This window comes from Notamacropus eugenii, chromosome 1, assembly GCF_028372415.1.
Source record: "Notamacropus eugenii isolate mMacEug1 chromosome 1, mMacEug1.pri_v2, whole genome shotgun sequence".
NCBI lineage: Eukaryota > Metazoa > Chordata > Mammalia > Diprotodontia > Macropodidae > Notamacropus > Notamacropus eugenii.
Genome location: NC_092872.1, coordinates 151,208,621 through 151,221,313, shown reverse-complemented (window position 1 = coordinate 151,221,313; position 12,693 = coordinate 151,208,621). Strand labels below are relative to the sequence as shown.

Sequence of the window (12,693 nt, the reverse complement as noted above, 5' to 3'; positions counted from 1 at the left end):
CCATCTTCTTCCTTTCTTACCTATAATTGAGTAGTATGGTAATGCCTTCAAAAGCTCTTGGCAAGGATACTTTCCTGGAAGAAATTTAAGAAACAAAGAATTACTTTTGCTTCAGAATACTCAGAATACTCAATATCAGCTGAATTTTTTAATTATGAAAATTTAAATAAATCAATTACTTTGAATTATCTTAAAACGAGCAATTCTAATGAGATGAACAGAAATCATTGTGGACTAATAATAATATAAAAAACTTTCTATAACCATTCATCATATAATATTGTCTTAAGAACGCTGATTTGCCATGAACTTGTGCTTCAAAATGGAATTAGTAGATATCCTTCCTTTAATGAAGTTATTCTTTAAATCCTCATGAATATGTATGCTCCAAAAATAACACAGAAGTGAATGCCCCAAGCTTAAATACTCGATTTTGCAGGACTGTCAGATATGGAGGAAAGGGAGAAAATGAGGAACGAAGCCATCTTGTCACATTTTTTCCAGGGATTAAATATATTCTGACATTTTTCAGTGGCACTTAGCAGCCACACAGGGATATTTACCTTTTCTCTTCTCTTTCTTTCCCTGCCAGACTTACGTTTGACTCTGCTGACAGATATGGAGGGAACCAATTATAATTCTGGGCAAAATGGCAGTAATAGTAATTTTGATAACAAATCGTATTGATAGAGTGCTTTACGGTATACATACATTATCTCACAACTGTGGATCTTCACAACTATCCTACGAGGTTATGTCACCAAGTTCTAAGAACTTAGAAAAAAGATACCTAACTTCAATTTTCTCCAAAATTTCTGGTGACTAGCTGTAAGTCTTTCTTCTCAAATCCTAAAAGAAAATAATGGGACTCACCCTTCTGGCTGGGAAATGAATTATCACACATCTGGGAAAAGTATGCTCAAGACCTGTCAGTTCTCCCACAGAGACAGTTAAACCTGCCAATTCTAAGTTGGTGCCTAGAGGGAAACAATTCCTCATAACCTCATTGCTCTTGAAAAGAAAAAGAAAAACTCTAGTATAACATCTTATAATGGAAGAAAATGGGCACATAGACTAATTAAATTTTAAATCTGCTCTAAATTGTTTATAGGTTTCACACAACCGTAGAAACATCATTAAAGTTCATGGAAACAAAACTTGCCCATCTCTGATGATTTTTTGTGCATTTTGTATTTATCTTCCTTAAATTCCCTCAGTAAGAACTTATCTTAGAAGCAAGGTCACCTACTACTCTGACTCAACACAAAACAATGCTATGTTTCTCTCTAAAGCAACTAACTTCCAAAAAATTATTTTTATTTTCAAGACAGCAAAGATCCCTGCCCTCCATACTCAGATGTTCTCATTGAGAGAAGATTTCCATTGGATATAGTGTCATACTATCTTAAATGACTTCATGTTCTGTCATAGAACAAATTAAAAACAAGCCAAACATTACCATTACAAAGGAACACAGGAATTACTAAGCTGAGTAAGAGTCATGCTCTTTCAACCTAGTATTCTTTTGTCAACAAATATCCCAAGGGGGATATTACAGAAAAGCAGAATTGTTTTATATTGCTATTATCCTTCAGTTGTTTCTGTCATGTCTGACTCTTTGTGACTTTATATGGGGTTTTCTTGGCAGAGATCCTGGAGTGGTTTACCATTTCCTTCTCAAGCTTATCCTATAGAAGAGGAAATTGAGGCAAACAAGGTTAAGTGACTTGCCCAGGATCACACAGCTAGGCTGTGAGGCTGAATTTGAACTCCGGTCTTCCTGACTCCAGGCCTAATGCTCTATCCACTATGTCATTCAGCTGCTCTAGAATTGCATTACATGACAACCTAAAAGGATAGGCATACCTTAGCTTCTGTTATTAGCTATTTATATATCATTCAGAAAAATTCCTTTTGAATAGATTTATATTCCCACCATGTAACCAACAAATCTCAGAGCTGGACAGAAGTTTAGCATCCATCTAATATAGTCTATACCAGGCCAAAAATTTCTCTACATTCCTTAATATCCCCAGTCTTCCCTTAAGGTAACCTGCTTACTCCCAAGGTAATCCATTTTACTTCTGGATGGCTTCAATTATTAGGAAGCTTTTCTTGCATCAAGCTAAATTTTGTCTCTTTTTCCATTCCTACCCTGTTGGTGTTTCTCTTTAGGACTAAGCAGAACAAATCTAATTTCTCTTTGATGTAATAATCCTTCTTCAAAAAGTTGAATGTAGATAACATGTCCAGAACCACAACTAGAAATTTATACCATAGCCAAAAACAGTTGATCAGAGAGATCTTGGGAGTGAGCACAAGGGGACGGTACATCAGTGGTGGCATTGAGGATGCTCTGACCATAAATGCAGTTGTGCTGAGAAAGGGGGTGACTAACTTTTTATGATTTTAATCCTCCCTCCCTCAGAGATTGATGACACCCAGAAATGAACATGATACTTCAGGTGCAGTATAAATGAAGCAGAGTCCAGCCAGAGCATCACTTAGCTTGTTCAGTACTCACTCTCTCTCTTAATGTAGCCCAAAATTGCTTTAGTTTCTTTGGCTGCCAGATCAAATTGCTGACTTATATTAACCTAGAAGTGCACTAAAATGTCCAAATCTTTTGTTTTCCACACAGACTTTACTCTAGCTACACCTTTCCCATACTATGCTAATGAAGTATTTTTTTACCTCAGTTATAGAAATTTGCATTTATCCTTACTAATTTTTGTTCCACATATTGTTTCTTTTATTGTAAACTCAACAATTATTAAACATGAACATTTCAACATTCAAAAAAAACAATTAAAAAGAAGTCCCCTACTGAATTTCACCTTATGAAATTCAGCCCAATGTTATAATCTATCTATACAACTCCAAATCCCAACATTTGTCATTCAATATGTTAACTAACTCTTAATTAAAAATTTGATAAGCATGCCATTTATTTCTTCATCATGTTATTGATTTTTTAAAATGTTAACCAGCACAGGGTCAAGCATAGATCCCTAGAACAACATGCTACATTGATTTAGAGCCATTAATTTAGAACCACTCTTTGGTTCCCAGTTATATTGGTTTACAAGTATTACAAATATCAGAGTAAGGAGTTTTACAATTTATTCTGTACTGCATAAAACAGAATTTCCTCCTAATTCTTTTAACCTTGCCACTCAAATTTTGAGATTTATTTTGTGAGAAATGACCTACAGGATGTAAGGGCATGGATATGGCAGGTTTTTTTTCCTGATATATAAATGAGACCCTGTATAAGCTGAGGGTCAACACTGTTCTACCCTGGCATCTAAAGGGTCTATTTGCAACATAGAACTGGATACTATGGAAGGGGTAAATTGATAAGCCCCAGAAAGAAGAGATAGATGGTTGAGGAAAAACTGACTCCCAAGATAGAGAGACCACAGTCACAGTTAGAGCTGAAAGTGACCTTAGGGATCAATTCATCTAATCTCCTCATTTTAACAAGCAGGAAACAGAGACCCAGAGATGATAAAGTGACTTTACTGAGATAATTTAGTTATTAGTAGAAGTAGGAATAGAACCCAGGTCTACAGACTGAGTTGAATGTTTGTTTTTTCCTGGCTGATAAAAGGGTGCTAAAAATCAACATAAATCGATTTAAAATGACAACACAAAGTGCCCAGTGACTGTAGATATTTTAGACTTGGGGTCACTTTCCTTGTGTGTGCTATTTATATGGTTATAGTCTGTTTCCTTGTATCTACTAACAATAAAGTACCAAGCTTAGAGTGAGGAAGACCTGGGTACAACACCTGCCTCAGACTACTATCAGCTTTGTGATCCTGAGCAAGTTGATTAATTTCTCTAGGCTCAATTAAGTTATCTGTAAAATAAAGGAAGAGGCTGGACCCTTTGGATCCTAAAACCACTAAGACCCTTACAATTTTATACATAAAGAAGAGTCTTGTGCTCCTTTAGAGAACACTAGGACAGGGAAAAAATAGGAAAGCTACAACCCATTCTATAGTAAACCTTAAAAGAGGGGACAACCAGTTAAAAGATTTGGTTGTAACAGCAGAAAAGCACACATGGGACTAAATCCCCGGGGTCTTCAGAATCGGGGGGGTGGGGTGGGGCGGGGGAAGGGGAAGATAGAAGAGGGGGACTAAGAGAAAACAAGCCTGAGACTATAGAAGATCTTTTGAGGATTTAATTGACATGAGCCCACATTTCCCCATATCCTCCTCTCTTAGTATTTATGAATTCTCTAAACATGCCCGGCTTGTCCTTGTCCATTCCATTAGTCATTTACAGAATTCCATGTTATGTCTTCATCTTAATCAAAGGCAAACCTTCTTTTTCTTGGCAATGTATTTTTAATGGTAATACTATTTGGAATAGACTCCTAATTTTTATTATCCCTAAACTAAAAACAGATTAAAACGTCTTTCTCTCCATATTTTAAGCACTCGTACCCCCTCTGTGTGTATATGTATGTGTGTGTGTTTATGTGTATGTAAACAAAGTTCCTGAGATTTCATCTATTTGGGAACTCCCAGCATACAAACTCCCTCTATGTTACAAAGATTACAATATTCTCTCATCCAACAAACATATACATATAGAACAGTGAGAAGAAAAAATATACTGTTAAAAATGCTTGATATTTGAAATAGATATTTTTATCTATATATAAAAATTTAACTTTTATTTAAAGAAAGAACACCATGCCTGGAGCTAATGCTAAGCAGAGTGGCTCCAGGGTTCATTGCAATACTTGAAATACTGTAAGCACTAAGAAAACACTTGTTGATAGACTCAGAGAACCAGTTCAAAGTCAAACTCTGCGATTTATTACCTGGTTACTTTGACCAAGCTTCAGTTCACTCGTCTGCAAAATGGTACAATTGGACTAGATACCTCTGAGTTCCTTCCATTGCAGCTCTGGGTATGTGAGATTTGTCTGAGATCCAAAGTAGTTAAATGACTTGTCTATGGTCCCATAGCCAAGAAGTGTTAAGAGGCAGGGTCAGAACCTAGGTGTTCCTGACTAAAGATAAAGATATCCATGAAGGCACTTGCAATCTTTGTCATTTTACAGGAAGGCTGTATGATGAAATAGCTTCCTTGCCCAAGGCAGTCTCAAAGTGTTTATGACCTAATTGATACATCTTTGAGGGTTGCCTGAGGTACCCAGAAGTTAAGTGACTTGTCTAGGGTCTCATAGCTAGTAAGTGTCACAAACAGACTTCAGACACAGATCTTTGGATGATAGACGTAGAACACTGATTCTTAATGGGAGATCCACACACCAGGTACAAGGAGGGGCTTCAGGGGATCTGTGACCTTGGATGGAGGAAAAAATGGCATTTTCATTTTTCCTAATCTCTAACTGAAGTTTAGCATGTGAATGTAGGCAACAAACCACAATAGTAGTAAATTCCAAAGGACTGACAATGGTATTGATGATACACAAAAAAAGTAAAGAACCCCTGGTTTTGAGTCATCTAGGCCTTTCTCATTTTACAGATGAGGAAACTGAGGACTGGGGAAGGGAAGTGATTTGCCCAAGTCCAAGTGTTATAATGGGATTTGAACCCAGAATTAGAGGCTCTTCTGTACCATATCGCCTCCTCTAAGCCCAGCTTCTCTACCCACTACACTATGTTCCTATGTAACTTCTCGAAAAAGGAGCACCAGTATTCAAACTGCAGAGTTAGTCTATCAAACAATAAATTTTTATTCAGAGACTACTATGTGCCTTGGCACCATGCTAAGGACAGAGACTATAGAAAAAGCAAAGGCAGTCATTGCCCTTGAGGGCTCTAGGTAGCTTTTGCATAAAACACTTCAATTCAAATGCTAACAAGGCAATTTGCTAACCAGGTGCACAAGCAGCAAACATACTACATGCAGTGCTGAGAGAGGGGAAGAGGTGACTTCTCATTTAGAGTACTGTATTCATAATGCAATTTAAAATCAGAGAACAATTCCAAAAAACAAAACCCATCACCTACATGACTTAAAATATCACAGGGTTCTTTTCAATTAAAAACATTGTTTGCTAAGGCAGTTAGCATTTGATTTCAGTATTAATTAACTTTCTCACAGGATGCCATTTAAAATGTCATGAGTTTTATATTATTCCACAGACATATTTCTGGTAGAAGAAAGAATCCACAGTCAAACGCAGTTTTCCTTCAACCTCTCTGTTTCTTAGGAATGTCAGATCATCAAAGGCTACTGAATATTACCTATAATTTACTAATAATCTGCTCATTGATTCTTCACATATATGGAGAGCTGCACTCTAGGGGCTTCTAGAAATAAAGAATAAGTGGGGAGGACCAAATACTGGCTCTGAAAGAAAGATTCCAGAGGAAACCCAAACCTAAAATGGGCTGGAACACAGGGCTGCCCCTGAGACTCTTCCTTTTCCTGCAGATACATGAATTATTTCTCTGATCCAAACCTGATAATTAAGACCCAAATTTTCTAAAGCAGAAAATGTTGGCTCTTTAAAAACCTGGAAAAGCTCCAAAGTTGGAAGGTGAAGAGAGTTTCCTACACCTCAGAGTAATGCTGTAAAGTATTCAGTCCATTCTAGGAAGCATAGGATTAGAGAGACAAAATTGGAAGGGCATCTAATCCTATAGTCCAATTTCCTCATATTATAGATGAGAAAAGATATCCCCAGAGAGGTTAAGTTATTCAGGGTATAATCAGTAGATCAAGGATGTGAAACCATCCAAATCTCTGATTCCAAATCTAGCATTCTTCCCATTGCATAATATCACTCCATCCTTGAAAAGGCACCTCTGATTCTTTTCATGTCTACTTCTCCTGGAACTTTCAACACTTTTAAATTTTGTATTCCTGACCCAGTTCACCTGGTCTCCAATTCCCTGGAACTTTACCTTCCCTAGATCTTGACTTTCTTAAAATTCCTGAACTTCAGGATTTCTGACCTGACCTCTTAGCCCTGATTGACCAATAACACCCCAGCCATTCTTGCCCTCCATCCAGCACTACACAATGATGACTTAAACCTCAAACTAGCAACAAAGAACATAGATCTGATTGAGCCCACATTCCACAAATAAACAGGACAGTGGGGGCTAGGAAGATTGAAAAGGTTGATTGTAATAGAAGTCTTTCTGCCTTTAAAATAAAAAAGATTCAACACAAAAAATTAACATTATTTCATATGGTCTATTGCTCAAAATGTTTATTATTCTCTGTTGCTGGTCCAGGATTCAAAGCTTTTCCAGTTTGGAAAGTCCTGTCAGAATTTATTTGGTCTTTCTATGGGAGACATCATGGGCTGCATGTTCCTGTGGAATTAACTAAAGCTCCATCATTCCCCCAATGTGGGGAGTGCTTTTCTTAAAAAGATAATTTTTGTGCAGAAATGGGGGAGAGCTTTCAAGAATTTCAGTGACCTAGATGCTATAATTCAAGGTGATGACTTTAAATTTATACACTAAGAAAAGGAATGCAATTAAATTAAAGCCACTATTTCTAGTATATTAGCTATAAAAAAAATCTTTCCCTTTCTTCCTCCCAAAAATAACACCCAGTTTTTTAAATCAGCTTTTAAGAGTCAATATGAGATTTGTAAGTTCGTGATGGCATTATTTTACATGTGGCATTTGAATTTCAAATAAAAATGCATCAGTTACTAGACATCTAATTCTATCTGGAGAAAACTCTCAAGGTTCATATATGTAGCAGGAAATCGACACTGGTATATTTCTTTTGCTTCCTTTAGAAGTAAAGAAATGGTTGTGGCTAAACTGAACCTAATTTTCCTTTGAAAAAGATTCAATTTATTAAGTCATTCATTTAGAGAACAGTTCAAGTTGTGCACTTTGTCCTTGGAAATTGACCTTGTCTTGTTGGGGAAATTATTAGCATCAACTTGGTTCTATTTATGAAATGTTCCCCTACATTATTCTACAGAAACAAATATATCTGGTCAGATTTTCTGGGTTAGAGGCACAACAGAAGCAAAAATGTTCATGTGAATATGAAAAATGACAACGGAAGAAAAAATTAGGAGAGTATTAACATGTGTAATGGTGAACATTAATAATATGCCATGTGCTTAAAATACCATAATGGTGAAATAAGAAGTCACCTGGAAACCTTGAAAAAGTTACCTGGGTAATGGTTTCACTTCATTATGGAAAGAATCAGCCTCTGCCTAATTCCATTAATTTTGAAGGATTACTATAAGCCACATGTTAGTTAGATTAATGAAAGCAAAGTTTCCTTTAAACTTTGAGGTTATAGGACCAAAACTTCTGTGCACACCTTTTATTTACTAGACACCAATGAAACTAAGCTAGTCCAGAAGAGAAAGGGATTATGACTCGAGACAAGAGAAGGTTCAAACCTCTCTACCCTCAAACACTACCAGCAATCTGTCATGCACATCCTTTGTTATTCCAAAAGTGGTCCAGAATATAACAAAGGAACAGGGAATGATATCTTCTCAGGCTCCATTTTCTTAAGAGAACCAACGTAGTCATGTATCTTTCCCAAAGCCCCCTGCAAACAAGTGATTCATTTACTGGGACAGGAGAAGAACAACAGACAAGAATTAGGTAAAATTTAAAAGGAGTCTCTGCTCTGTTTTCTCCTCTACTGTTGCATCCCTATTTTTAAGTGTTCAGTGCTGGTGTGTTAATCTATGGGTTCCCAAGCTATAAAACATTTTACCTGGTGAGGCATGTAGAGTGAAATTGAGTGTCATATTTAAGAAAAGACACTGACAAACTGAAGAACTTCCAAAGGAAAGTGACCAGAATGGGAAAGACCTAGACTAGATGTGGGCCAAATGAAAGTCAGTGGAAGGAACTGGGAATATTTAGCACAGAAGACTTAGGAGAGACATGACAGCTTTCTTCATGCATCTGAAGAGCTGTCATTTGGGAAAGCAATTAAACTGGACCCAATTGTCTGCTTCCTCGCTTATGAACCAGACATTCTCATGAAATCCATACCCAGCAAAAGCTATCTCTAATATTAAACTTGCCCAAAGTAGGCCTTAAAATAGTTGGGTTTGCTTCTTGAGAGCTGGGTTGCCAATATGGTTAGACCTTTCTAACTGCACTAACTAAACTACATTTAGGTACTTTCAAGTCTTCATAAAGTGTTGTTCATGTAACACGACAATCAACTTTCAGCTTAAGAAAAAAATACAGGAAACATTGCAAAGGAGACCATAAAATAATGTACTTAAAAATATTGTCCAAAACTTACGCATTGATACTCATCAACTACCCAACACTATTATGAATCAGCCTTTGAAAGGATGTTTTTTTTAAAATAAAAACTAAGGAAGAGGAACTATAATCAGGTTCTGAATAGTGGCACCTTTGGAAAAGCAGGAAGGAAAAACATGAAACTGTAACAGTCAGAAATTGAATATTATGCCATGATCCTAGAAGTGTCAGCTATTTCACACTAAAACCAATTATTCCCCACACATATGGTACAAGTATGAGCTCTCTCAACCAGAAAATAAAGCAGAGAAATGGATTTCATTTTCAAAATATGACTTTACTCAAGCAGGTATCACTTCTCACATCATTTTCACATTCAAAGATTGAGTAAAACAGGGAATATTAGATGCTCAGAATAATTTCAAGTAAGAATGTTAAGATTTATACATTGCATTTCTAAACTTTTGAATTTCTAAGCAGTAAAGTAATTGTCATTTCAAACCAAACATGTATATAACTTTCTCTCCCACAACCTGTACTTAGATTCAAAGGTCCCAGAAAAGGAATGGTGACCTCAAGTTCTAGGAAGCACCCTAAGGGATAGTAATTCATGAGCTGTTAAACTGAGTTTTCTTCTCAGGGATTGGCATCTCAGCTTGCTATATGACTTAGTTCAGAGGGGCTTATTTCTTGAAAGGCGTGGCATCTCTCCGGACATGTCAACTGATGCCTAGACTTAGCCAGGCAGGTAGCTTGTTCAGTCATGCCCAATTCTTTGTGATTTCATTTGGGGTTTTCTTGGCAAAGAAACTGGATTAGTTTGCCATTTCCTTCTCCAGCTTATTTTACAGATAAGGAAAATGAGGCAAACAGGGCAAGTGACTTACCCAGGGTTACAAAGCCAATAAGTGTCTGAGACCAAATTTGAACTCAGGTCTTCCTGACTCCAGGCAACTGCATCACCTAGCTGCCCTCTCAGGGCAAAGTATCTCTGCCAGATAGATCATTCTACTGCCCTCTCTCTTTGATGAGCAGCTATATTCTCCACTACCTTTAGCCTGAGGGTTGGCTGAGTGCTGCTATACTTTTACATAAGACGCAAGGCCTTTAGTCCAGGACTGACAGAAATCTCTCTAGTTCTGCTGCCACAGGGTCAAGGCCTTGAGGTTTTTTACTTCCCACTCAGGTGGAAGATGTATATATAACCTCTACTATATAACAGTTCTTCCTGGTCTAAATATGGATTGCCATTATGAAGGAACTTATCTCCACTTATGGTGACCATTCAGTACATTTTCTAAATTCTTATTAGATTTATACAAATAAGTATGGGAAGTACTAGGGCAGGTTGTGCCTTGGGGAAAGTGCATTGTCTCTACTGGTCTTTTCATCACATGGAAGTGAGTTATTTAGTGCCTCAGGTCCCCTACAAGGTGTGGAATATTTCACTTACACCTAAAACGGCCTAACTCTCACATTTCAATTTTTTTATTTGCTCCTTAAGATTTGCTTTAACTTTGCTGAAGTCTAAATGGTACATATTCTCATACCTATGGAATACTCCATTTACACTGGAAAGGGCCTTACCCTAACTTTCATTATTTCTGTTTTTGACCCTTACAATCTTACACTTTAGTGAAGTCTAAAAGGGCTCTTCCTTGTGTGTGTACTGGTATAGATGCATCCTTCCTGGTATAAGTGGATTTACATGTATATATGTGTGCATCACACATATATACATATGTATCTATGTATACACACATATACGGGAGCTCCTCCAGGAACATGCATCCAAGATTCCAGTTTCAAATATTCAATGTATTTTCAAACAACACAACATGGATGCAACTGCATTTCCTTAACTGGTACTGATTGATTCATTCCTAGTTCTGTTGTTGCCACCATCAGAAGTAAGCCCTAAGTATATCTTCTTTGTTGAGAGCAACAGCAGGTGCTAAAGACAATTTGGAATGGAATAGAAGCTTTTTCCCTGATATAATCAGAGGAATTGAAAGAGGGAAGGGAGGTGAGGGGAGGGGAGAGAAGGGGAGGGGGTTCTGTTAAGAAATGTAGACAGCTATGTAAAGCATATTTTGACAGAAACAAATACTCAAGGATTTGCTATTTGAGGAAATCTCTAGAATAGGCTTCCCCAAATGGGGAGGCATCCTATATGTAAGTATGTGATGACACTTTTTGTTGTTTAAACTGGTAATAATGGAGGCAGGTAATAGTAAGGTTCCGATTCTAGGCAAAAGCTAACATGGATAAGAAATGCTCTGCACATAACAAGCAATCTGAGAAAGCATCTCTTGTGATTAAATTCAGACCAAATATATGTTCACAATTTTCTATTTTTGCATAAATTCTCCCAGGTAAGCTTTTAGTTAAAGTATAGTAATATTCTAAGCTTTTCTCTGCATTTTCAAGCAAACTCCCATCATCGACAATCCAACCACAGAAGTAAAAAATACCATATTAGCTGCCATCTTAGTAACTTTTGGAAAAACCCTGCTGCTGTGGATCATGTGGTAAGAACAGCATAAGCAGTTATCTTGGTCCCACACATTGCTGCAGAGATGACATGCCACTGTGGACGTCACAAAGGCCGATTAAACATGAAACGCAAAGTCATTTTGGGGGACTTTCATTCTATTATTAATTCCTGGGGGAAAAAACAGGCCTGAATTCCAGCAAATTGGGCAAGGAGCTTTTCTTAATGCAAGTTGTACAATATAGTAACGATCCAATGCACATACATTTTCAGCTAATCTTTCCTTATTTCTCTGTGGTACCAAAATCAGGCCAAAGAAAAATGGCATGCTGATTCTTATTGGCCAAAGGCTGTTTGATGATTTTTACTTATCTTTTAATGATCTAATTTTGAAAAACATTAAAGTTGAAATTAACTATATATTTCATTTCAAAAATTAGGAATATTTTCAAGAAAATATGCCTATTAACATAAAGAAAATTGTGTTTATTCTTAGAGCTGTCATTCCAATGACCTACGCAAGAGTCACCATTATTTGGCAGATTTGGGATTAGCCTAGATGACTAATAAGACCCCTCCCAGCTCTAAAATTCTATGATTCTCTAACTGTATTCAGGAATTGAGTTCTCTCCAAATTATGACTGGAGGGTGACAAAATAATACTTGCAAAGATCTGTAATCTTATCAATGTGGTCACTCTTTTCTCTAATATAAATTGCCTTGTAAGATGCTATGGCAAAAAAAATTCATCCCCCTCGGGGTAACCTGGTTATGAGTTTCTCCAAACTTAGCTAGACTGATTCTCTGATAACAGGAATAAAGTCAATCACTGAGTCGGAGCTTAAAACCTTTCTATCTGGCTTAGACTTATCAGAGGTTTAAGCTCTACTGGCATAGCCTTTGAGAACACTGGGTCACCTCCACTCCATAATGAGACATGAAAGTAGGACTTTGGTGGACAGTGATAAAATAAATTATTTTGGAAGG

At 36.9% G+C, this 12,693-nt stretch overlaps 1 protein-coding gene across 6 annotated transcripts in view; it reads right to left on the bottom strand.

The window, feature by feature from the left end:
* APBA2 (amyloid beta precursor protein binding family A member 2) overlaps positions 1 to 12,693 on the bottom strand; it is a 364,180-nt gene that overhangs the window by 210,786 nt on the left and 140,701 nt on the right. For all 6 annotated transcript variants that reach the window (XM_072616707.1, XM_072616730.1, XM_072616699.1 and 3 more), the window contains one exon: positions 21 to 74. The gene's annotated coding sequence lies outside the window, so the exon portion shown is untranslated. The remainder of the gene's footprint in view (positions 1 to 20; positions 75 to 12,693) is intronic.